Here is a 23,715-nt window from a genome sequence, read left to right on the forward strand (position 1 = left end):
GCAATGATATATTCTGATTTAGTAAAATGAAATTGTTCCGCGTGGTAATTAAATATAATTTTTGAATTTACTAAACTTTATCATATTTTTACACTTTTTCTGCAAGATAGTTTTAAAAATTAAAGTGCTCCTACAGTTAAGTGGTGCAGGAATAAATAGTTAATACCTTTCTTTAACACCAATTAACCTTTTAATAAATGCTTTCCTATTTATTTAACATCTTTTTTTATTGTTAGTATCTCTTTAGTAAACTGAAATCAAGTACTGCTTTACACCAGAGGGGAGCTTGTAAAGGTCAGGAGGGATGCATGCAGCCCCATGGCCGTACTTTGGGTATCAATACACTGGAGGTATGTTTTGTGAAGATTTGAATATGTTCTAGAGGATATTGTTCATGAGCGTCCCACATGTCCACACAACCCCAAGAATTATATTGTATGTTCATGCTTTGTTCTCTAGCTAGACACCAACATATATTTCTGAGGTAGAGGTAGGTCCATGTGAGGGCAGCAGTGGTTAGTATTGATTGCAGTGGCAAACACTCTTTCCATTCCACTTGTAGCAGTGGCAGATATTGTGTCAGCACAGACTTGCAGCAGACAGGTGCTGGAGCTGAAGGAAAAAAGGAGGCCCAAATAATTCACCAAAGGTATGTTTCCTAAAGACTTTAATGCATGCTAGAGGACATCACTTATGACGCACAATTACACACAACTTAAAATGTTAAATTTCTCTCTTCACACTTGCAATTCAATATAGGTATTGCTCAATTATGGAAATCTCGAAATGTTTACCATTTTTTTGTCTCTGCAGGCAAAACTACACAATACCTGCACAGTCAAAAGTAGATAAGAAGGACTGGACATGCATCTGTTGAACCAAGGACCCAAGTTTGACATCAAGGATCAGTTGCCTGGCCTTTTGACATGAGCCTCAGGGACAGATGGCCTTGACCCCAGCAGCTGGACACTGCCATCTGTGAGTTTACCCTGCCATGTGATGCCACCCAAATACTGACCTCTTGGAAGCAGGTTTCAGGGGCTCTGCCACCCTATGTGGACTCAGTGGAGGTGATTCATTTCTTTTGCTTAGTGACGCAATCCCGAGAATAACTGATGCATCGTCACTGACACATAGATTAGAACCATTGCAAAGACCCGAATTGCCTTCACAGCCTTATTGGAACAGCTACTGCATGATGCATCCTCGACGCAGGCCCTCGCATCTGTTGTCGACAAAAGCCTTGATGACTGACTTTTCATCGCAGCCTTACAGCTCCCCAGAAATGATGCATTGCCCAACTAGGCTATGCATCCTTGACGCCAGACTTCGCATCTCAAGCCCTTGTCGATAGTATACTCGCAACGCTCTGCAAACTAGGATTTAAGGCACTTTGTTCAGCAAACCTAACTTGGTCCCTGTAGCTGATCCACGATCAATTGCGGTCAGTCTGAACTTGCGACTTTGTCCCAGTCCAGCTCGACCAACTATACACAGTTAGCACTTTGTGTTTATTTTGCATTTTTCACTAAAATCTTTAACATTGTTTACTTATGGTTTTATTGATTGGATGTTTTCTGTTTTGGTCTTGTTTTATTCATTAATAATCACTCTATTTTTATTTTTCTAATCTGGTGTGGGATCATTTTTGTGTGGTGTTTTTCATTTAATTACCGTTTGAGGTTTTTCCCAAATACATTACATATTGCCTCTAAGTGAAGCCTGTCTGCTTTGTGCAGAGAGATGAGCACATGTTAATTTAGGGTTGGCTGTGCCTCCCCCTGACAAGGATCATGGTTGCTGCTTGACCAGGGCTCACACCCCAAACAACCATCATCCCAATTTATTACAAGCCGCAAGTTGAATTGAAGAACATCTAGCATATGAGACATTTTAAGATTAAAATGACTCTTAGATTTGACAATGCACTCTTCTAGATGGTTTTCCAAGTAACATTAACCTGTGTTAAAAGGAAATGTGTTGTGGTAAAATTATTGCTCATGATCTCGCTTATACTTTAGTACACACTGGCACCAGGCTCCAAGAATCAGGCTTGTGGCTCTATTGGGGACCTGTTTCACAAGCATGCACTAGAAGTCAAAACACTCTTAAAATCCTTGCAAATGCATGTGAAATACTTAACAGATGTATTTCAGACTGCCATGGAAAATATTATAGTATTACTCAATGGTGATATAACTTCACTGTGGATAAAACCCCAGAATTGCATAGAGACTGAGCAGGTGCAGTAATTAACCACCCAGCTCATATCGGCCAGTGTCATCTCAGAAGGGACCCTATCAGAAAATTCACCTGTCATAATGAAAATAGACTGGAAGTACAGCCTGTCTGTTAGCTAACCGTGGTACTTGAGCAGTTCACGATACAAAGTTGCCTCTAAAAAGGCATGCCCTATTACCTAACTTAGTAACCTCTCACCAAACCTCTGTAGTCAGCAGACAAGGCCACAATCAGGGAGCCTGTCTCTTGCTAACAAAAGACAGGCAGACTGACAAGTCTGCCTTGAGCTTCAGGGGCATATTTATGAGCCTTTGTGTCACTTTTGTGCCGCCGGTGACGCACCAGCAGTTTAAAAAATGCACCAGGTTGCGTCATATTCACAAAGTGACGGACGCGTTTGAAGGCGAGCTCTGTTACTAAGAGCACCACCTGGTAATTTGAAGCACCTGGTAAAGGGCTTCACCCTTCTTCCTAACTGCACAAACTGTGTAAAATCTCCAGATTGCGTGTAATTTTTTTTAAATCACTATCGCCTCCACTGTATTTTTTACATTTTCTCTTACCCTAATTGCTCAGCGCACTAAAAACTGGCATAGCATATTCCCCGGTCCACCCCGGATTCTTCCGTTTGCGTGGAGGTAAACTAAATGCCAAACCGGAAGTGCGGGCTGCCTCCATCACGCACAAAGTGGGTCAGTAGTCTAGCTGCTGAGATTGTATAAATTAAGTCAATGGCCTAGTCTGCGCCCGTTTGTGCCTGGCCCGGTCCCATGATAAAACCCTCTGGACCTCCTTTTTATTCAAAATTGAATACCATGGCACATACTAACAGATTCAAGTATACTGCTGAGCAATTAAAAGCCCTCCACATACCCCTGCATCCAAACTGTACTAGAGTACATTCACTAGAAAATTACAAACCATGCACTGTGGCTTCTACTTTTCTCCCAGTCCTGAAGCTAAGATTCAATCGCACAGCACCAACCCATCTTCTTCTCAAAACAAATCTTTCTCTTTTATTAGTATTAAGTGCCGCTCTCTACCGAAACACAAATCTGACATCTTTGATCTACTAGTAAATGACAAACCTGATGCGATCTTCCTCACAGAGACCTGGCTCCATGAGAGCTCCGGTCCAGATATTGCTGCTGCATTGCCCACAAATTATGGCATAGTGAGGAAAGATCGAAGCGTAAAAATGGGAGGCGGGATAGCGGTCATCTTTAAGAAAGATTTTAAATGCGAATTTGAACATCTGCCCTTTCCACATTGTGAGGCCACTCTTTTCAAGTTGGCGGTATCCCCAAAATTCACCTTCTCAGGTATACTAGTACACCGCCCCCTTACCTCTTCCTTTTCGTGGACCAGGACCTTTGCGGAATTCATTGCCCCTTTAGCCATGAAAGCAGCACATTTCTCCCTACTTGGAGACCTTAATCTCCATTTAGAAAACACTTCATGTAAAATAGCTTAAATTTCATTTCAGATTTAGCCTCTCTGAACCTGCATTTAACAAACTCTGGCCCTACACATGTAGCAGGGCACTTCTTCGACCCCGTTTTCTCAAATCTTACAGAGATTTCTTGCTCCTTGGCCCTGCCTACAAGTTGGTCGGATCACTATTTGATTAAATTCGACTTAACACTCCCAGCACACTTATCCCTTACTTCCAGCATGCCGGTCTCAAAGGGTAGAAAATTGAAAAAATTAGACATCGCTGCCCTAAATACATTTTGGGACTCTCACAAACCTTGTTCAGTATTTCAAGTAAACCAGTACAAAACTGGCTTTTAGATGCCATAAATACTTGTTTTCCTGTTACGAACAAAAGAATTGATAACGATCGGCCACCGGCCCCTTGGTTTAACGAGGCACTGAAAATTGAAAAAACAAACTGCAAAAGTTTAGAAAGAAAGTGGAGAAAGAATTACACTTCCTCGTCGAAATCTGTTTATAGAAATGCCTTAAAAACGATCACACACTTTGCAATCAAGCTAGAGCAGAATATGTTTCCACTACTATTGCAAATGCTGTTAACTGCTTTAAGACGCTTTTTAATAATGGTAAGAACTCGAGAGCTCCAAAACTCAAGCTCTGTACCCCGTATTAACAAAACCCAAATGTGAGGCGTTGGCCTAGTTTTTTGTTCAAAAAGTGGACAAAATATATCAAGACATCGTGCTTGATCAGGCAAAAAATGTCTCCGCTACCCCACCACTTCCACCTTCTCCTCTTAATAATAACTCACTCTTAAATCTAGCGGAACAACTGAATCTTCCTGAACACTCCCTGATAACCTGGCCTCTACTCACTACAGAAAGTTTAACAACACTCTTAAACAACTTCAAATCTGGGTCGCCAAATGATTTTCTACCTGTTTCAATATTAAAGCAGCCTGAGCACTTCCTCATTGTCTGTGATAGCTAATCTCCTTAATGCCTCACTTCAGGAAGCTGTCATTCCATCACCCTGGAAACATGCTATGATTCATCCCCTCTTGAAAAAGGCTAACGCCGACCCTGATGTGCCCAGTAATTACCACCCCATATATTTACTTCCTTTTCAAAGATCTTAGAAAGACATATCCACCAACACCTCAACCATTTTGTAACAAAGCATGGTCTACTTCATCCCTCCCAGTCGGGCTTCAGAGCGGGTTTTTCAACCGAAACCACCTTACTTGGGGTCACTGAAAGCATACGGCAACATCTGGACAATGGAGACACTGTAGCGCTCATTTTATTGGATCTAAGCGCTGCCTTCGATACGGTGTCACATGCTGTGCTAATAAACACACTTACGTCACAGGGCATTGGTGGACCGGCTTTAAACTGGCTTACTGCTTTCCTCACAAAATGCACTTTCCAAATTTTTTCACAAACAGCCTGCTCTGAAATCCATTCGTTTGCCCATGGGGTTCCGCAGGGATCCATCCTCAGCCCCTTGTTATTTAATCTTTATGTTAGGCCACTGGCTGAGGTAGCTGAAAAATCAGGATTATCCCTCTTCTCCTACAACAATGATTCAAAAAACATTTTCTCTCTTTCCTCACACAAAACTAATGATTCATCGATTCTCAAAATTGGCTTAAATAAAATAGCTTCTTGAATGCAGCAAAATTTTCTTAAGCTAAATGGAGGGAAAACAGAGATTCTGGTACTAGGAAAGAAAAAAGATCTATGGAATCCCCAACACTGGCCGAGCGAAATGGGCGATCTTCCGTCCCCATACCCTCAAGTCTAAAATCTGGGCATCACAATCGATGACTCACTCAGCATGCATCCTCAATCAATCAAAGTTGCAGCAACCTGTTTCACTATTCTCAAATGGTTAAGGAAAATCTGTTGGATGCTCCCGGAATCCACCAGAAAAACCGTAGTCAATGCCTTAATAACATCGAGACTCGATTACGGAAATGTTCTTTACTTGGGGTCGAACAAATCTGTAGTCTATTGTCTACTGATGGTACAACATGCCACTGTCAGACTTCTGTGCGGAGTCCCTAAGACGACCTCCATTTCAACCTACAGAAGCAAGCTGCACTGGCTTAAAATAGAAAACAGAATAAAATTCAAGGCACTGAGTTACATGCACAAAATTAAATCCTGATGTGCCCCTCGCTATCTTCAGTCCTTGGTCAGTCCTTACTTTCCTACCCGAAATCTCTGCTCTGCCACCCAAGGAAGGTTTGTTGTTCCCAAATTCAAACTAGCCCGGATGGGCGGTAGGTCCTTTTCTTATCTCGGTCCCTCGACCTGAAACTCTTTACCCACAGTACTCCGCAATGAGACAAATTACACACAGTGTGCAAGTCATTAAAAACTTGGCTTTTCGACAGGTAAACTGTCCTGTCGACCTGTCTCTTAGCCCTGACCCATCCTATACGCCGGGAAACCCTTTTTGGGTATCTGTTGCGCACTATAAATTTAAAAACGAACTAACTATGCATCACTGTGTAAACCCCTGCGCCACACTATACCTGTGCGAGGTATAATGTATGCAGGGTGGGGGTACCAACGAAAGTCAGCCTCGTAGAAGTGACGCAGTGAAATCTATGAGATTTCACTGCACCCCTTCTAGGATGAAAATGTGTTAATATCTTACGCCTGCCTCACAGCAGGCTTAAGACTGATGCAGGCGCATTGAAATGGGACTTGTCCATGTTAAATGAACCCATTGCTGAAGTTGCTTCCCTTTTGTGACACACTCCAGCAATGCGTAATTTTTGCGCCTACAGATACGTCAGAAATACTGACGTATCTTTAACTCTTTGCGACATGATGCGTCATATTGGAAATATGACGCATCGAGCATGACGCAAAGAGGGTGCAATGAAAAGTGATGCATTACTGTTTTCATGCAGCGATGCGTTACTTTTCATAAATGTGGCCCTCAGTTTCTGTGGTGTGAGTTTGCAGAATACCCTTAAAAAATACGTTGATCCAGTAGGTCTAGGAAACCGATCACATTGAATAGTTCTGAACGTGCCTGTCTCTGTGAGCGCAAAAAAATACTTTGTTGAGGATGGAAACACTCATTTACCCTTAGGGGGCATGTTTCATCATAAGGTTCCACCTCACACCATTCACCAAAGTTCGTGGTGTGGGCTACATCTCCCCAATGGGAGGGAGGAGCACTTGGAGTGTTTTCATGGAATATGAGCCATTTGTGAAAGATGGGTATGAGTGAGGGATGTGGAGTGGAATGAAGTGAGTGTAGGAGAATAAAGTACCGCTTATTAAAAACACATTTACAAATTTGCAAAGTGCTACAAATGTCCTATAGGAGTCTGGTAGCCTTCCTCCAACTATCTGGGAGAAACATAATGGACCCAAGCAATGAATCTGAATTTGCATCCCCACTTGTATACCGAATCCCCCTCTACCCAACTGATACCCTTCTCTAGTAGTTGGCTTTATTCATTTTAGTTCGCTCTTGCAGCATACTATAGAGTTGTACTGTAAAATTATATTTTTGTGATTTATGCAATATTGCTCTGCTATGCATCTGTTCCCTGATGCAACAGCTATTAGCAGCATTGAAAGTTTGCAGAATGCGAGAATGCCTGGCATTAGACACTCTATTTTGTGAGCTATTTACTGGTATCAAACAGTTGTCACTTGTATCTCACTGATCTATCTATACATGCCATGTGTCATCTGCACTCCTTTGCATTATCAAAATATATAAACCTCTTTAAACACAGATTTTGAAATTTAAAAAACACCAGAAAACACCCACTGCATTCCCAAAAAATAAACACTGAAAACAAGACACCTTAGTCATATCCAATGATTCAAGATGGCTGCAGTGCCGTCACCTGCAAACAATATGAAAGTTGAAGGATTAAGAGGATTTTTTTTTACATATTTGGAGTCACTGTGCACTTTAAATCCTGAGCGGCAAGCAGCATATCTTGGCAAAAGGCATCACTCTTCATATGACCTGTAGGGAGTTTTCAAAAAGGTAAACAATATAGAACCTGATGAAAGATATTTTGTGGTCAAAAAGCATTTGAGCCACAAATTCACATGGTTTGCAACTCCAAGTAACTTTTCATAATGTATTTAAACCTTAAAAAGAGTTTTTTCAATACTCAGCTTCACAAATAGGAGAGGGCAAGAAAAGAGGCGCACCACCCTATTTGTAGTTCGTAAAAATATGTAATATTTGTTTAAACCTAGAAATGAAGTTGCAAGCCATTGATGAAGTCATCGCAAGTGACTCGGGCCGTAACTGACTAGCAAAGGGGTAGCAGTACCCGTAGGAAAATGTCTCCTTTGAGAATCTTGTTGGGTGGGCTTGTGGGGACGAGAAATGGTCAGGGATCACAGAATGTTCCTCCCAATACGCTCACTGCCTTAAACCTTTTTAGAGTGCCACCTTTCTATTTAAGGGGACATACATATATTGAAGAATGTAACGTGAGTTCATGGGTTAACGGTCCACTCTCTCTTGCAGCCCTATTGTCAGGTATTCACAACAATTTACAAGATGCCTAATGCATCCTGCCTTAATAATTTTCATAAGGCACATGGGGCCAGATGTAGGTAGGCTTTTACCGGTCGGTAACGGCAGAAATCGACCACTACCGACCGGTAAAAGCCTTTTCCTATGTAGGAGGCTTTTTTACCGATTCGGTAAATAACGAATCGGTAAATGAGATGTAGAAAGCACTGTAAACAGTGCTTCTGGGCTTTAAGAATTCGTTATTTACCACCAACTATTAGTTGGTGGTAAATAAGGAATTCCTATGTAAATGCATATGTGCATTTACTGTTTTTGGAAGAAAGAGGCCCCTACCTTATTAGATAAACCCTAGTAGGGAAATTGTACTTTTTTGAAAAAGAGATCTATACATCGGGTTATGTGTGTGTTTTATCTAAATTGCGTCACAAATTGTTTTATAGATTGATTGACAACATGGTGCAGAAATGTATGAAAATCTATTTTATTATCTTTTTCATAAATATTTGATGATTTTTTTCCTTTTTTTCCCCCTTTTTTCTCTTTTTTTAACTCATATACATTTTATACATATCCATCAAATTCAGTACAAATATCCACAATAAATTCTATAGCATCCTATTTACAATGATAAATACATTTGCTAATTTTAGCACACAAATGGGGATTGTTTGTTGTTGACAAATACAAAACCAGTTCCTATCAACTCGTTTTGGCGTGTGGCCTTCCTCAGGAGTTCTGTATTTTCATGTATTTTTGAGTACTACAATGATAAAGAATTTCCAATTAATTCTCTTGTATAAAAGACAATCTATATACAACAACCTGTGACATTCCTTATCTATATACTGTAATAACAATTAGGTTCAATCAATTTATACATTAGCCCACTCTCCCAACACCAACTATTCTCTGCCCCGTAATCTAACAACCTATTTATCAATATGTTCCTACTATTTTCATGTATCTACAAACTTACATTATATCATACATATATTTACAAAATTCACATCAACATTATATACATTTCTAGCATTATTTTCTCTTCTTCCTTTGATTAGAGCCGGCAACTATTGAAAGTCAGAAGGTCTATGGATTATGGTCAGAATGCAACTTATCTCCCTAGGTTGTTTGGAGTGATAGGGAAGGTGATCCTAAGGCCTTGCATGCCAACAACCCCGCCCGACCATGAGTGTGCTACAGACAGGGAAGATGATCACAAGGCCTTACATGCCACTAAACCCGCCCGACTATGGGCGTGTTACAGACAGGGGGCGAAGAGTTTGTACAAGGGTATAGAAAGCATCCCACCTGAAAGGCTCTCTGTGTTTTGGTTAATGAGGACGTGATCGAAGTCTTCAGTTGTGTGTGCACCGCTCTGCAGAGTTGATTATGTCTATTAAAGAGATAGCAGTGAGGCTGAATGGTCACATACATACAGGTCTCTCATCAGAATCCTACAATGTGTCAGTTTTTACATGAAAGACCATACCTGGAGCGTCTAAGAATCACGGTATAATCCGATCTGTGGCTGTGGGTCCCGGAGTTATTCTTGAACCTATTAAAATCTATAGAAGGAAGGGCTAATGTTAGATCCTGTGTGTGCTTTTAGTTTGTTGTGTTACAAATGTAATTCCCCGTATGGCTCATATTACCTGTTAGAGGGTATAATAGAGGCTCAAAGGTATGTTTTGCTCTCAGAAAGTTAGATGAAGACTTGTGATGTGTGGTTCCGTAATGTTACCCAGTGATGCCTCGTCGCTCTATGCGCTGTATAGAGAGAGGACAAGAGATGACAGGACTAAAGTTAATAATAGTCTGTACTACTCATATAGATATCTTAACTTATAGGGAATATGATGGTACATACTTCATCATGGAACACTCTTCAGGCGTGTGCCGGGCGAATATCTTTGTGTATTTTCACTGCAACAACGATAAACACTGAAAGAATATATAAGGAAAGGTTGCTTGATTGTCAGTAATAACCGCTTGTTGTATGTGCAGCTATATTAATCAATTCAATTTTCAATTCAAGAATCTTTATTCGGTGATTAAAAAACACCATTAAAGCACACATACATATACATAGATAAAAAAGCATTAAATATTAGTCTAGATCCTTGTACATAGATAATACAATAAAAATACCAGCATACAGGGCAGTGAGTTTTAAAACAGAGAGTCCCAAGACTTTCATTCCTCTCCCCTTGTCATCCTTAGTCGGACCGCAACCTTGATAAAATTCATAACGCAGCACAAGGTTAGCGGGTCAGAAGCTTTTTGCAAAAAGACTAGTGCATCCCTGGCGTGTTCCAGTTGGGCTTTTTAAAAAATATTTACTAGGAATCTGCGCCTGGGCATAGAAAAATAGGGACACAGCAAGATAAAATGAAGGGAATCCTGCGGAGACCGATTGTCGCAGCCGCAGGGTCCCTTCTGCTCAATTGACGTGGTGAAACCAGCTGGTGAAGCCAACATAAAGGGAAGTAAGTTCAATCTGAGACGACACATAAGAAATCTATCCTGTGTATTATGCACAAGATACAGATAGGGCTCCATACCCTCCACACTCTTCACCAGATTATAAGCCCTCACAGACTTTTTCTCTCCTTCAGCCTCAGCTCGGCATTGGGTTTTCCGCTCTAGGAAAATTTCCCCTACTTGTTTCTTGTGCTGTGCTGTAATGGTTGTGGGGTTCCTGAAGAGGTTTCCAAACCCTAGATCCTCAAGGGTGTTTCTCACATATTTAAGCCAGGGGATACGCATGCAGTGAGTCCTACCTAAGCAGTCCAATAGAATTTCTCTGCTTAAATGCGCGTCTGGGTTTACCCAGATTTTTAGCCAGGCCACAATTGGCCTAAGTTTTAACAAATCGACCAGGTATGGCCTCCCTAGCTCCCTGTGAGCTATGAATCCAGCAGTACTGGGTGGTACCCTCAGGATAGATTTCAAGTGTCTGTTTTCTTCCTGTTCAATTCTGGTGGTGTTCACAAAGCCCCAGACTTCTGCCCCGTAGCTTACTTTGGAGCATGTTATGGAGCCGTACAAGTTCATCACCTGTTCCGGACTCCATCTGCCCAGCCTCCTGCCATATCCAGCTATTGCCCCATTAGAGGCAATCATTTTGCTACAACGTTCTGCCACCAAGGAGTTGAATTGAAGAGCACCATCAAAGGTTACTCCAAGATAGGAGAACGTTTTAACCTCCTCTAAACAATGGGTGCCTATTGTGTAAGAGAATTTAGAGGAAGGTTTTTTGCCTGCCAGGAGCACGCAAGATTTGCCTAGGTTGACAGATAAGTCCAGGTTACTCATGAACTTGACAAACCCATCTATCAGAGTTTGTAGGCTTCGGGGTGTGCGTGCAAGCAGGACCGCGTCATCTGCATAAAGCAGGACAGGGATATGCCGCGTCCCGACCCTTGGGGAGTCTGCCTTCAAGCCCAAAAGAAACTGCTCCAGATTGTTAATATACAAGGAGAACAAAAAAGGGGCAAGAATACAACCTTGTCTGACTCCACTTTTACATGGAAAAGAGTCAGACAATCCACCCTCCCTATTAAATCGAACCTTGGCCGTGGTGTCACTATGCAGTTCTCTCAGTATGGCGATTAAACCCCTCTCGATCCCCATGCCTGACATCATGTCCCACAACTTCCCTCTATTGACGTGATCGAATGCTGCTGCCAGGTCCATAAATCCCATGTAAATGGGTTCATCACTGGCCAGAGTATATTTGGCAGTCAGCATATATAGGTTCAGGCATTGGTCACTAGTGGACCTCCCTGACCTGAACCCATATTGAGTGTCCAAGAAGATGTTGTTCTCTTCGGTCCACTCGGACAGTCTATTCAGAATTGCCCTTCCCAGAAGTTTAGCCGAGACGTCAATCAGGGAAATAGGCCGATAGCACTTGGGATCGTCCTTGTTGCCCTTTTTGAAGATTGGTACGATAATCGCTTTAGACCATGATGGGGGGAGACCGCAGGTGATAGCAGTGTTTAAGACCCTAGTCATCAGTGGGGCCCATAGTTCTATATTACTAAGAAACAGGTCAGGGGGAATTCCATCTGGGCCCGGAGCTTTATTCTTAGTTAGACTCTCCATCCCTGCCTTGATCTCCTTAAGAGTAAATACTACCGGGGGACCCTGATGTGGGGTTACTGATGGCTCTGCCTGGGTGCCCGGCTCATGGTTATACAAGCTCCTAAAGTGGGTAACCCACTGCTCCGGGAGGATGTTAGCTCCTATCTCCGGAGAATCATTTTCTTGAAATGTTGGTTTATTAATGATTCTCCAAAACCCCGCTAGATCCTTTCTTTCCCCCGCCTCTCTCAGATCTGCCCATGCTTCTGCCTGCAGGGTGAGTTTCCTCCTTTTGGTCTCTTTTTTATATTTTTCTCTGCACGCTCTAATTTTTTGTGGATCCCGTGGTTTTGCCTTAAGAGAGCATTTCAATTCCCTCAGTGCCTTAGAACAATCCTTATCAAACCACCGGGGGTTGGCCAGGTTGCGTGCGGGCACATTGGACCTTAGTAGTCCATCGATCAGGTTAGCAATATGGTCAAACGCTTCTAGTAACCTTGGTCCCTGGACTTCCAGATCCAAACAGTCATTTATGGCCAGCAAACCCTTGTCACTCAAGTTTTTATAGAACTTCACCCCATCTATTTTGGACCATTTCAGTCTCCTGCCTTGGTCGGTGACCCTCTCCTCAATTGAACGATAGACATTGGATCCAGTACCCGCCCTATACAAGAGCGTTAAGACAAGCTCGTTATGGTCACTGAAGCTGTTCCAATCTATCCCTACACTGATTACCCTGTTAAATAGGGATCTCGAAACCAGGATATAATCTATGATAGATGAGCAGCCCCTGCCCTTAAAAGTTGGTGGGAGTGTACCTTCCGACTGTGGGTCTATCATATTAATGGTGTGCTCTAGGTCGTACTTAAGCCGAAGCAACCTAAGAGCCGACCCCATAGGCGAGTGAGAAAAATGCGGCCCCTTCTCAATTGGGCATTGTGCCCAATCTGTATTTGCTTTGACCAGTGCCGGGCAGAGGTGACAGTTAAAGTCCCCCACCACGAGCAATACGTGAGACGGGCCTTTATTCTGGGATGTGATTTCTTGTCCTAGCCTATGATCGAGTTCAGTTAAAACCGGGGTATGGTTATTTGCCAGCTCAGTGTTATAGATGTTAAAGACAGAGAATCTTAACCCCTTTCCATGGAACCAAACTGCCTGGATCCCATGTGAGGTCCAGTCTGGGAAGGACCAGGTGCCCGGGAGGTCTAGATCTACATAGAGGGACAAACCGCCCATTGCTCTCCCTGAGCTGGATTTTCGGGCGGGAACAAAAAAGCACTTGTACCCCTGCAGATGGTAATTATTTTCCACAGCCCATGTCTCCTGTACACATATAATCTGAAATTTTCTGATGAGATCAACCCATTCCTTGTTGTTGAATTTGCCCGCTATGCCTGCTACGTTCCAAGAGATGAGTCTCACCCCCTCTCCACTCCGTTCGGCACCCCCCTATTCCCTTGGTCTTATTTCCCTCATTGAGCCTTGTGTTGCCCGCCCTTGTCCCCCTCCTGTACTATCTGTGACTAATGCCCTAGGTACAGCAAACTTAGGTTCCCCCACATCAGCCACTAAGGTTTGCTGAGCCTTGGGACTTTGCTCCTCCAACACCTCTACCAGAGCGCCCTTTTCTGTACAACCCTGGGGGACAATATCTGTTTGTCAATCGACCCCCTCTAGGCCATTCAGGCAATTGAACCGGTTATAGGTGTGAAAGGGTTGTTCTGGTCGGCCAAATATCGGTCTAGGGTTAAAAGCCTGGTGTCTCCCCCTCCTACCAACCCTCTCCCAGCTGTCATGAGTTTGGGGTGGCTGGAATGGGACTGGGGCAATGGGAAAGAAGAACAACACATGGAGGGTTTGGATGGTAGATTCCCTAGATCTATTTTTCCCTTGACATATATAGGACACCGTTCCTGTATCCCTAAAACTCACCAGTATACAATCCCCTATAATGGATTTTTGTGTTCTACCCACCCATGGTACCCTTCTTACTATTATGATTTCATTATTGAAATGTGTCGGGAGGGGTCTGTTTTTGTTTAACCACTTAATTACCCTACTTTTTAGGGCACGAAAATCCTCAGTTTCCCCTTCCTCGAGTGGGGGAACACCCGCCATGACTACAGTGAAGTCTCTGGGGGTAGATTAGGTCTACGTGGTCTCAGGGTGAGCTTCATTAGAGGGGTCGGGGTGGTATTATCTGCTGGCTGTGCCGGAGGTACAGGTCCGGGCGGAGGGTTGGGCATGTTGGCATTAAGGGGCTTAGATGATGCAGGCTTTGGGTTTAGGGGTTGTTGTGAGGCCGCCGCATTCGCGGCTTGTGAAGGGACAGGGTTTACAGCACTATTTGCCGATTGTTGAGGGACTACAGTGGGGGGAATGGAATCTGGTTGCCTACCCTGTCGACCAGCTGGAGTTTTCAGACTACCTAATGTGGCCTCCAAGATGGTTAGTCTGATCTCAATCTTTTTTATACTTTCGCTGATCGGTAATAATAGAGACCTTAGCAAAAATTCTAGGTTTCCAAGCGGGACAACAGACAAGGGAATATTAGCAATACTAGCTCCTGTATCTTTTATCGTGGCAGGAGCTAAATCCTCATGAGCAATGGGTTTGGGATGTGAATCAGCTGATGGTTTCTCTACTAATACGGGGATTTTTGAAAACTTCCCAAAGTCCGAATGGGGAACCTTCGGTTTGTTCCTTCCTTGACCTCCCTTCGATTTCCTCCTACGTTTATTTGGAGGGGGTCCAAAGGCTACTTGTGTGGTGACTGGCTTAGATTTACCCTTCCTGATCTTGGGGGCTGGGGGGGGTTGGGAAATTAAATCAATGGTCACCCTGTTGGGGCTAGGACTGATAGCTGGAGCTATACTCATGACTGCAGCTGGTGAAATGTTAGTACAATCCCTCAGCAATAGTGGGACATCATCAATTCGGGACAACTCCTCCCTGGTCGTAATGAGTTGATCTCCAAGGGGGGTATTTTTCAAGTTGTCTATTGAGCGTCTCCGTTCTGCCCTTAACCTGGACAGGTTACACTCTTTGTCCCCCTCCCCCACTGCTCGGGAGAAATAATTCTCTAGAGCTCTATTTTTAGCTCCTCCCGGCTTCAATGGGGTACTCTCCCTTGCCGGGGACGGCATGGTATTCGTAATGAGTTATACTCGGCGGGGGACTCTACCAGTGAAATGAGTCCAGGGGTCGAAAACACGACCCAAGAGGGTAGGCCCAGCCCAGCCTACTCCGGCCTATGACGGCCTTAGACGGTCCCGCCCTTGTCCCGGGCTTCTCCCGGCGCCCTCCCGCGCAGCGGGTAAAGCAACTCCTAATGAGGGAAGGAGGTGTTCAGGGGGCGGGGCAAGCAGGGAGAGCGTCCAGGTGCAGGTGATGATGTCAGCGCAGGGACTCATGGGCAATGGAGTCCCTGAACCTCACCTGGCGCTCGCAGCCCTGCTCCCCGCAGTTCAAAAAGTTCCCTCTCACGGCAGCAGAACAGCAATGGTGAGCCCAAGCACACGGGCGAAGCGGGACCCGCGAAGCGGGTTCCGCGAGGTCAGATGCGATGAAAGGCAGCCCAGCAGGAAGGACCTCACAAGGACAGAGCTCGCGCTCAGCGGCAATCAGCAAATGTCTCCCACCGCACAGGGAGCAAACCGGCACTTTTCAGCGGTGTTCAGGGGGCGGGGCAAGCAGGGAGAGCGTCCAGGTGCAGGTGATGATGTCAGCGCAGGGACTCCTGGGCAATGGAGTCCCTGAACTTCACCTGGCGCTCGCAGCCCTGCTCCCCGCAGTTCCAAAAGTTCCCTCTCACGGCAGCAGAACAGCAATGGTGAGCCCAAGCACACGGGCGAAGTGGGACCCGCGAAGCGGGTTCCGCGAGGTCAGATGCGATGAAAGCCAGCCCAGCAGGAAGGACCTCACAAGGACAGAGCTCGCGCTCAGCGGCAATCAGCAAATGTCTCCCACCGCACAGGGAGCAACCCCGCACTTTTCAGCGGTGTTCAGGGGGCGGGGCAAGCAGGGAGAGCGTCCAGGTGCAGGTGATGATGTCAGCGCAGGGACTCCTGGGCAATGGAGTCCCTGAACCTCACCTGGCGCTCGCAGCCCTGCTCCCCGCAGTTCCAAAAGTTCCCTCTCACGGCAGCAGAACAGCAATGGTGAGCCCAAGCACACGGGCGAAGCGGGACCCGCGAAGCGGGTTCCGCGAGGTCAGATGCGATGAAAGGCAGCCCAGCAGGAAGGACCTCACAAGGACAGAGCTCGCGCTCAGCGGCAATCAGCAAATGTCTCCCACCGCACAGGGAGCAAACCGGCACTTTTCAGCGGTGTTCAGGGGGCGGGGCAAGCAGGGAGAGCGTCCAGGTGCAGGTGATGATGTCAGCGCAGGGCCTCCTGGGCAATGGAGTCCCTGAACCTCACCTGGCGCTCGCAGCCCTGTTTCCCGCAGTTCCAAAAGTTCCCTCTCATGGCAGCAGAACAGCAATGGTGAGCCCAAGCACACGGGCGAAGCGGGACCCACGAAGCGGGTTCCGCGAGGTCAGATGCGATGAAAGGCAGCCCAGCAGGAAGGACCTCACAAGGACAGAGCTCGCGCTCAGCGGCAATCAGCAAATGTCGCAAATACCTTAATAGAAGGTGGCAAAGGTATCTGCCCTGTTCGTCAGTACTGGTTGGCAGCTTGAATTTAATTGCGCCGGAAATGCGTCATACGGATCCTGCGCTTCCTGGTCGTGGCAGAGGAGGAAAAACAAACTATTGAGTCTCAAACTCACTAAGGGCATCTAGAGATGATTACATATATTAATTTAAGCCATGGCTACATTTAAGGTGGAAACTAAAGCAGTTCTTATCGGGTTATTGGGGGTAATTTGCACCTACCGATAGTGGGTATGAACATGCCAGAAAAAGAGTTCATCCGAAATAACATTTCAAAAGTTCTAAGGGTGCCTCTAAGCGCGTGTCTCCTTAAAGACACTCACTATTTTCAAATAGATCATATATATAGAGGCGACCTGATATTATTGTGCACGTTTCCCTGAATAGTGGGCGGATTTCGAGTTAACAAAAACAGATCACAGGCCAGCTTCAGAACTTGTATATACTGTATACTACTAACTGCGTTTAAAAAAAAAAAAAAGGAGAAGTTGCCGGGTACATAAGGTTGATAATCATAAATAACACGCTGGCACGCTGCACGTGTATATAGGGGGTCTCTAGGCTCATAACTTACTTGATGTAGGAAGACGTCCGTCTCATCAGGGTCCTTCTAGCTCGTGCCATTCGAAATGACACGGTTATACAGACGGCATTTAAACTAGTTTTGGCGCGCTCCTAATTGGGGATTAATTAGTCTCTCAATAGTGTGTGCTGGGAACTGTGAGACCTTAACACTAATCCCCACCATATTGGAGCGGTGGAATGTATACATATACTCCTTCATCTGTGTGCGGGCTCAGGCGGGCCAATGATTTGTTGCAATTATGCGGGCGCCAACATTGCTCTAGAATTTAAATGTGTTATGTATCTCCGTCTTATTTAATTATGTGATGCTACATCTATGTCTTGCAATAAAGATTGACAACTCGCATAAGTGAGTGAGTTATTATTTGCTGCCGGCGATAATTTACTAGAGCTTGGATTGATGGAACTTGTCCATTTCATGTAACGTAAAAGGGAAACTATTTACGGGGAGATACAACGCATTAGGTTTCGGTATGTGTGTAAATAAAATGCTACATAGCTTAACGAAAATAGTGCAGCCACCGCCCCGTCTGCACAAAGGTACTGGCGATCAATTCTGTTTGAAGTATATGTACCGACCTTAGAGAATGGCGATTGCCTGTCAATGTTCATGGCTATCTAGGAAATGTGTGGTCTTGGCGAATATAATTGGGGCTGATGTAGTTCAGATTTCATTAGGAATTGGTTGGCCAGAAGTGTACCCCAAACCATTTTAATAGCATTGGCTGCGGTATTGGTATTGAATTACACTGAATTCTTGTTAAATGTGTAAAATAATAAGGGAAGTATGCATTAATGACCATATCCACTGACATTTTTATCAGGTTGTTTTTACATGCAAGTCTGACAAATTATACATAAGATTCATACCACAATTTTGACAACATGAAACATGAGCCATATTTCTTGCCTTACAATATTGCTTGTTCCCACGGAATTTCAGCATTCAGCCCAATCTTTGAGGTCCCAAGTAAAAAAATCCAATAAACTTCTCACATCTTGCGAACCTTATCTGAGTCTAAGCCAGTTTTTGTTTGAATCCTTTCTAGAATGTACCACGACATGTTTTCTGGAGTGTGGTTGTGTTCTGTGTAGTGGCTGACCATCGGTGCTGTTAGTTTCCTAGTTCGTATAGCGTATCTGTGCTCCGTCAGTCTAACATTAAGAGCTCTACTCGTCTCACCCACATATCCCAATTTGCAGGGACATATGATGAGGTAGATTACATTCGTAGTCTTGCAATTGTTAAGTTCTTTCGGCTTCACCAATTGTTTATTAAATGTTATAGTAGGACCTTGTAATACAGTTTCGCAGGACTTGCAGTTCGAGCACGCATAGGTTCCTGCTACAGGTTCCTTGTACAATGACGTTTGATGTGTCATGGATTTGTACGTTGGCATTCTTGACCTTACAATATGGTCTTTCAGAGATTAGTTTTTTTTGTAGGCAAAGATTGGTTTGGGTAATTGGTCAGCTTTGGGTAAATTTACATTTAATATATGCCAGTTTGCATATATCGCCTGTTTTATTCTGTCATTCAAGGTTGAGTGTTTGGTTATAAAAATCAGATTGGGAGCGCATTTACTTGGTTTGGGTTCAAGGAGACATTGATGATCGTAGAAGCGAGCCCGCTTGTACGAGTCCCTTACAATTTTGTTTGGATACCCTCTTGTTAAGAATTTCGCCTTCATCATTATAGATTTTTCATCGTAGTCTGAGATGCTTGTACAATTGCGGCATAGGCGCAAAAATTCGCCAAATGGTACACTATTTTTTTGCACCGCAGGATGATAACTGTCATAGTGTAGGAGGATATTCCTTGCTGTTGGCTTTACAAAAAGATCAACAACAAGGGCCCCTCTCTGATGTTTTATGACCACATCTAAGTATTCAACTTGTGACCTGTCTGCATGGCTGGTGAATTTGATGTTATTGTCACATTCGTTAATCCAAGCGAAGAATTCTTCCAAGTTATCTTCGTTTGCAGTCCAAATGAAAAAAACGTCATCTATGTATCTTGACCACTTTGTCACAGACTCATAGAATGGCGCTATTTCATTAAATACATACTTATCCTTGAACCTAGACATGTATATATTGGCTATAGTCGGGGCACAAGAAGCACCCATGCTGACTCCTTGCTGCTGTCTATAGATGGTGCCATTGAATTCAAAGATGTTATCTGTTAGTACAATTTTAAGGCATTCCAATATAAAAATGGTAGGACAAGCAATTTGGTACTTTTGCATAAACCAATGCGTGGCTTCTAGTGCACCTAGGATAGGAATGTTGCTGCACAGAGCCTCTATGTCCATTGTGACTAGGATTTGTGATGTATTGCAAAATTTTGTGTTTTCTACTAGGTTAACGATCTGTCTTGTGTCTTTTACATGGCCTGGTGTTCGAATGATATGAGGGCATAAGATGGCATGAATATATTTCGCCAAAGGTTCAGTTATTGAGCCAATGGTTGTTACTATTGGCCTTAAAGGTGGATCATTCACATCTTTATGCACCTTCGGTATGCCATAAATACTCGCCAGTTTAGGATTGTCTACATTGAGATATTGCCACTCCTTATTGCAAATCTCACCTTCTCTCAAAGCTTTATCGGTCAATTTTTGCATTTTTGCTCTGGTTTGTGCTGTGGAGTCCCTGGTTATACGGACATAGAAGCGTGAGTCACTTAACATTTCATCCATTTTTCTCACATATTTTTGGGTGTCATACACCACAATTCCGCCCCCATTATCACATGTTTTTACTGTGATGTTTGTGTTGGTTTTGATACTCTCAAGGGCCTTATGTTGATTATATGTCAGGTTAAAAGGTGTTCTAGGTACAAATGTCGTGATGTTTGCCAGCTTGTCATTTATAACCTGTTCAAAGACTGCCACCTGTGGCGGAACTTGGCCAATCGTGGGAGTGAAAACCGATTTAGGTTGTAGTCCTGAACGGTTTACCTCTCCAGTATGAATTTCTTTACCCAGAAAAAAGAATTTAAGTCTAATCTTTCTCAGAAAGATTTGCAGGTCTCTATTTTGTGGTCAAAAAGCATTTGAGCCACAAATTCACAAGGTTTGCAACTCCAAGTAACTTTTCATAATGTATTTAAACCTTAAAAAGAGCTTTTTCAATACTCAGCTTCACAAATAGGAGAGGGCAAGAAAAGAGGCGCACCACCCTATTTGTAGTTCGTAAAAATATGTAATATTTGTTTAAACCTAGAAATGAAGTTGCAAGTCATTGATGAACTCAAAGCAAGTGACTCGGGCCGTAACTGACTAGCAAAGGGGTAGCAGTACCCATAGGAAAATGTCTCCTTTGAGAATCTTGTTGGGTGGGCTTGTGGGGACCAGAAATGGTCAGGGATCACAGAATGTTCCTCCCAATACGCTCACTGCCTTAAACCTTTTTAGAGTGCCACCTTTCTATTTAAGGGGACATACATATATTGAAGAATGTAACGTGAGTTCATGGGTTAACGGTCCACTCTCTCTTGCAGCCCTATTGTCAGGTATTCACAACAATTTACAAGATGCCTAATGCATCCTGCCTTAATAATTTTCATAAGGCACATGGGGTCAGATGTAGGTAGGCTTTTACGGGTCGGTAACGGCAGAAATCGGCCGCTACCGACCGGTAAAAGCCTTTTCCAATGTAGGAGGCTTTTTTACCGATTCGGTAAATAACGAATCGGTAAATGAGATGTAGGAAGCACTGTAAACAGTGCTTCTGGGCTTTAAGAATTCGTTATTTACCACCAACTATTAGTTGGTGGTAAATAAGGAATTCCTATGTAAATGCATAAATGTGCATTTACACCTGTGCCATGTGACAGACATACATGCCCTTAGGGCATGTATGTATGCCACATGTGCACACAAGCACTAATCAGGGGTGCAACAGGGTGTCAAAGTGACACCCTACCACCCTTGACTTTTTCCCAATTTTACCGAATCGGTAATTACCGATTCGGTAATTGACATTCATTCCTATGGGCCTCCAGGCCCATAGGAATGAATGGCAAATACCGAATCGGTAATTACCGATTTGGTAAATACAGAATCTTAACGATTCAGTATTTTTTAACGATTAATTACCTACATTGCATTTACCAATTCGAAAATACTGAATCGGTAACATTCGGTATTTTCGAATCGGTAAATCAAAATTACCTACATCCAGCCCTTGATTTTTTAACCTCCGAAGAAGAATCCTTTTATAGTGTAGTTGAATGGTAGATTAGTTGCCTTGCAAAATGTTGAGTGGGTCGTCGACATTCAATCTGCACACAGTGGGGCCTATTCCCAAAGGTAACTTACACTGTGAGTAAGTTACATGTGTACAGTTATTCATTCACTTACGCGTAATGTTGCTTCTTTTGGCTATTGACCATATACAAGTTTAAAGTTACTCAAAAATGTAGAGTTACTTATCTCCCTGGACATGACCGTGGACATGAGGTAGGGATTTAAAATAGAACTGCATAGGAAATAATGTTAAATTAACTTAGTTTACTTCGACTTTTTAAATAATATATAAAATTAATTAATTTTTTTTAAAGAATAATATAATTGATTATACATAGCATTTTTTAACTATTATTAAATAATTAAAAGCATTTTACTTCAAGTGGGATTGTTTTAATACATCTTAAAAATAATGTTAATTTAATTCAATATATTCAATTAATTAAATGTTTATTTCGAAATTAAGCTAATTGGGCAGTTGATTTTTTTATATTTTTTTCTGCATTTAAAATGAATATATAACAATAATGTACATGAATATTTAACATACACATTTATTTTGCAATGTTTATCGTGTCTAAAGAATTTTTGTACTTTTTCCTACAATTTATCATAAGGAGATATGTACCTTTTATTATTCAAAGACCCCTTAGGTAAACATATTATATCAGTGAATGCCAGAAGGGAAGGTTGCAAATGAGATAATCTGACTCAATTCATAACCATTCTGAGAAAATAATTAAAACCTTTTTCACCCAAACATCTTCTAGTGAAGGGATTCCTATGGTATCCCATGTCTTAAAACCCTTTTGTCCCCAGAGATCAGAGAAGAGTATACTTCTCTTGAAGGAATCTCCTTAGTGAATATATCTCCCCCTCCCAAATTATTTCTCAAGTCCAAATTATTGCCTTGAAGAGTCAAGCTAGTTATCAATGTTTTGCCATTGTACAGTGCCTACAAATAGCCCTTCTTCCCTATTGATTGATGATCAGTTGTAAATGATGGATCTTGCTATGATGTAATAATCCAGTCATTTATCTCCACTGTCCTGATTCAGTTTGACCGAAACGAAACGTCTGCCGGAATCTTTCTTTGGGTGCCCATTGCGGGCCCCCCTTCACACCGAGACTTACAAATGTAGCCTGTTGGGGTACCCAAGGGACTCCTCTTCCCAAACATGTCCAATGTGGCAGGCACCCAACTACCCCTTTTATCAATGGTAGCCTGTGTTCTCGTTCGAAACACAGGCTTCCATTGAAGTCTGTGTGAATCTAACCAACAACCAAACAAAATGCCAATACTGATGAAAAAAGTTTTTAACAACTGAGTAGGTAGTGCAAGGATAGCTAAGCCAAGCACCAATGGGCTTATGAATTGCTTTTATTTTCAATATTCAAAAGATTTTTCTTTTTTTGAAAAACATGTAGGGGATGTACATACAAAGAATGCAAGACAAATGTATATTTACTACATACTGTTACTTCCAATCATAACCCATTCAAATGTTCAAACATACACTTGCAAACATTCCAACTCCATCAAACGGTCACCACACTAAACAAACACCACACAGTCCTAGTAGGTCAATCTACATTTTTTGAAGAAAGGCCAAACCACTAGTCAAACAAAGTGCTATTGGGGATATTGAAAATGTGCACCAATTTTTCTAGATAAAACAATTTTGAACTGTGCACCAACAGTGTTAATAAAAATACATGACCAATTGTGTGATAGTGGATAAAAAACAGAATGGTCTACGCGTTTCAAATCCCACCCACTTTGGGGGTTCTCATCAGGACCAGAAACCACTGTGGAGACAAAAAGCAAAAACAAATAATCAAGACTTTGCTCAAGATGGATTTCGCATGCGCTCTTTAGCGCCCACCCTGGACCACTGCTTACCAATTTATAATACTG

This window comes from Lissotriton vulgaris, chromosome 2_1 (assembly GCF_964263255.1).
Source record: "Lissotriton vulgaris chromosome 2_1, aLisVul1.2, whole genome shotgun sequence".
NCBI lineage: Eukaryota > Metazoa > Chordata > Amphibia > Caudata > Salamandridae > Lissotriton > Lissotriton vulgaris.